Genomic DNA, 3,654 nt, shown 5'->3' on the forward strand with positions numbered 1-3,654 from the left:
TGCTTCCTTCAGGCGACCCTGTCACCCTCTAAGCCAGTGGTTCCCTATGCCACCACGCAAGCTCTGTGTCACTTACACAACCTCTCCGCATGTCCTCTGTGTCTCAAATGCTCTCTGAGGCCTTTTTCTTCATCATCCCAACAGCCCCGAAGCTCAGGCCCCTCTATTTCTCCCGGTCATGTCTCTCTTCTGTGGCGGTTGATGCTTGCCAAGCACAGATTCCACCTCTGGCACACATGCCTTGGCTTACCCAATAAGTCTTTCAATAACGCCTGTCAGTCAGGTAAGAAAATGGACTCCTGCAAACACCTTGGCTGGAGACCGACCCCCCACATACACACACACACATACACACACACCTCCATGTGGAAGATGGCAGAGTCAGGACATACACCAGTCCTGGCAGCTTGGCTCCCAGTTCAAGCAGCCTGCCCTAGATATAAGGATCCTGTATTGAACATTTCAAAGGCTCGGTCCTGCCATCCACAGCTTCCAGTGGTTTCCACGGTGCCTCAGAGCCCTGCGGGACAGGGGATTGGCCATGCTGGGAAGCACAGCAGAGCAGCAAGTCTGTCCCTCCCTCCCCCTGGCATCCTTGTGTCTGTGTCTTCCTAGTCAAGGAACTTGGGGCAGTCCTGCACCCCTCAACCAAGCAGGGCTTGAGTTGTCTGAACTCTAGCTGAAAACTTGAAAATGATCCCCCCCCCAAAAAAAAATTATGTGGAGGAAATTAGAAGGCAGGCTTTTACTACATAGGTAATTTTGTTATTAGCCTCATTAAACATTGTTTTAACTGCTGGGGAGGTAGTTCCGCAGCTGTGGAAAGCAGGAGGACCCTAGTTCGGGTCCCTGAAGACCCTGAGTCATTCTAGGTGGCATGGTGGTCCTCCTGGGGTTCCAGCCCAGGCAGGTGGGGTTAGGAGATCCTGAGAGTAAGCTGACTAGCAAGACGAGCATGTGAGGAGCCCTGGGTCTGGTGGGGAGACGGGCCTCCATGTATAAAGGGGGAGAGTCTCAGAGCCAAAGGGAATGATTCCCAGAGGCAACCTCCAGCCTCCACAGTTTGCTCACACACGTCCCCTCCCCACAAAATCTCACACACTTCAACAATGGGAATTAAAAATAAATAAATACAAACATAAAATCTGTTTTATTGAGAGGAAATCCACGCGATGTGAGAGTAAGCATTTCAGAGTCCAGTGGCAGTAATTCACAATGCCGGGAAGCCATAGGTTTTCCACCTATGCTGTAGGCATCTGGGAGGCGCACACCCCTCGGCCCAGCTACATTAACCTTGGCTGTGCCGGTCTTTAAGGCCCAGCTCAGCATGCACATGATAAGGCGCCTGTGTCTTCAGCTGCTGTTTCCACCTGGCACGTTTTTCAGGGTGAGCACCGCGTGACACGCGTCAGCTTGCTCTTCCTTTCCACAGCTGAGCAGCGCCCCAGGGGCTGGGAGCCGGCTTTGTTTGTCCATCCACCCGCTTGTGCTCGGGCTGTGAGCACCTAACAACGGTCAGAGAACAGTTCTCCATTAAACTTTCGGAGCAACCTATTAGCCTCGTTTTTTAAAGAAAACGGCTCAAAGAAATCACGAGGTATCCAAGGTCACATGACAAGTGAGTCAAACCTGTGAGCTAGGGCTCCTCTAGCTGTCACAGAGTCCATTCCTTCCGTTCACTCAACAAACGCTCCCAGCTAGCCAGAGGTAGGGTGGATTTTACAACTCCCAGGAAGCCTTGGGAGAAACCAAACGGGGCTATTTAAAGCTGTAACAGGCCTGGTCCCACAGGAATTCCTTTAAGCACGCCGCTGAGTGCGCGTGCTGATTGGACACTGTGTCTCCGGGCTTGCTCACATTTTACAGGGGGATTTCTGGTTTGACAGAAGCAAAAGGACCACTAGCCGTCCCTCACAACTTTTTTCAAGGACCTGAAGTGGGCTCCCGCTTCGGTCTGTGGCACTGATCTGAGTCAGGGAAAGCCATTGCCAAGCGGGATCTATTGAAGGCCACGAACCGAACGTTAACGGGTTAAATGGGGCCAGGAAGAGGGAGCAGGGGTCGGAGTCAGGCTGGAGGGAGGAGGGGTCCGGCTTGAGCGTGGGGGAGCATCTCCCATCCCCACCCTTCCCACGTCTGGCTGCGGACCAGCCACCCTCCGCCTCCCCGCCCCGCCCACCCGCTGCGTCGGAACCTCGGCGAGCCCACTGTGCGTGCCTGGCTGAGCTCACCTCCGCACCCACGCGGCGACGCCACCACGCTCCGCCAATGGGACAAGGCTCTGCGGGTCTGCCCACCGGTGGAAAATTCCATGCGCTCGGCCGCAGGCCCAGAGGAGCGGAGCGCCGCGATCGCCCGGCGCCCGCCCAGCCTCTGGCCTGATTGTTGATGTGCGACCCACGCTGCTGCTCTTCCACTTCTACGGCAGCAGCTTTGTGCGCAAAACCCCATGAGACACCGGGGGTGTGTGTCACTGCGGGGTGTGTGTGTGTGAGGGCGGTGGTGGTCGTCCTCTGTGTATGTTGCAATCTCCCCTCCTCACCTTGCCCATTTAAGCTATAAATCCTGCCCGGGATTGCCCCCTCCCCCGCGCGCCGCAAATTCCCGGGTGGGACTTGGCGCCCCAGTGTCTGTAGTGGAGATAAAGGACAGGGCATCTTTCTTCATCTGCCTACCCTGGGTCAACGGTGGGGTCTAGAAAGAGGGGTTGAATTAGCAAAGAAACGGGACAACACTGAGGAGTTCCGTACAGGTGACCGACCCAGAGAGACCGTGTTGTGATTCAGACAGGCACAGAAAATTCCAGAGCCGCTGGAGAAGGGTCGTGCTGGTTTGTCCAGATCGAGGAGGGGCTGTGTGGGAGTGTGTGCGGTGGAGGAGCCTGGGAGCCTGCCGTGGGAAGGAGGGGAGGTGCCAGAACCCTAGTGGTGTTGACCAAGTTAATTATGTCAGCCAGTCGTTGTTATTTTCAGGGCCCCGGACCTGTGTCTGCCCTTAGAAGCGCGAGATACCCGGGAAAACAGGAGCTGCAGTCAAAAGGGAAAAACAGTGGTTTCTGGGCAGAGGACAGTGACAGCCATCCATAAAGGAGGTGGAGAGAGACACAAGGAGGAAAACGCACAGGTGTTGCTTCTTGAAGCTAAACGTCTCAGGAGAAACAGATGGACAGAAGAGGAAGAGATAGAAACCCACAAAGAACCCAAAGCCCCGGGGTAGGGACAGTGACTCAGAATAGCAGCTGGAAACTAGGCCAGAGGCAGGTGCTTCAGTAGGCTCAGTCAGTGATGTTGAGTACACGGAGGCCTCAGCCCTTCCAGCCTCCAGGGCAGCTGTCTCTGCTCCCCTTCCTCTCCATGGCAACATAGAAACTAGAATCCCCACCCACCCCAAAGGCAGCCTTAAAACCTAGAAACAATCCAGTTGTCCCCACCCCCATCTGTTCAGGTAAAAGCTAGCCATAAATTCTCCTACCAACCAGTCTGAGAGTGGATACTGTAGTCACATTCCAGAGGGTTTCACTGGGTCCATCTTCATGAGGTTTCACCTCCATGCAAAATCGTATTTCTACATGGATGTCGGCACTTTACTGAGAGGATCAAAGAAGAATAAAAATGAAGTCGGTCGCTGTTGTTAAGATCTCAGACCTTCTGAACT

At 54.5% G+C, this 3,654-nt stretch overlaps 1 long non-coding RNA gene across 1 annotated transcript; it reads right to left on the bottom strand.

The window, feature by feature from the left end:
- Positions 1–1,163: 1,163 nt before the first annotated feature.
- LOC132648605 (uncharacterized) lies at positions 1,164–2,448 on the bottom strand. Its single transcript, XR_009587043.1, has 3 exons — positions 2,232–2,448; positions 1,630–1,737; positions 1,164–1,505 (listed from the first exon to the last, which is right to left on the bottom strand). It is a non-coding gene; the product is annotated as an uncharacterized LOC132648605 (long non-coding RNA).
- Between the last annotated feature and the right edge of the window lie 1,206 nt (positions 2,449–3,654).

Source organism: Meriones unguiculatus, chromosome 17 (genome assembly GCF_030254825.1).
Source record: "Meriones unguiculatus strain TT.TT164.6M chromosome 17, Bangor_MerUng_6.1, whole genome shotgun sequence".
NCBI lineage: Eukaryota > Metazoa > Chordata > Mammalia > Rodentia > Muridae > Meriones > Meriones unguiculatus.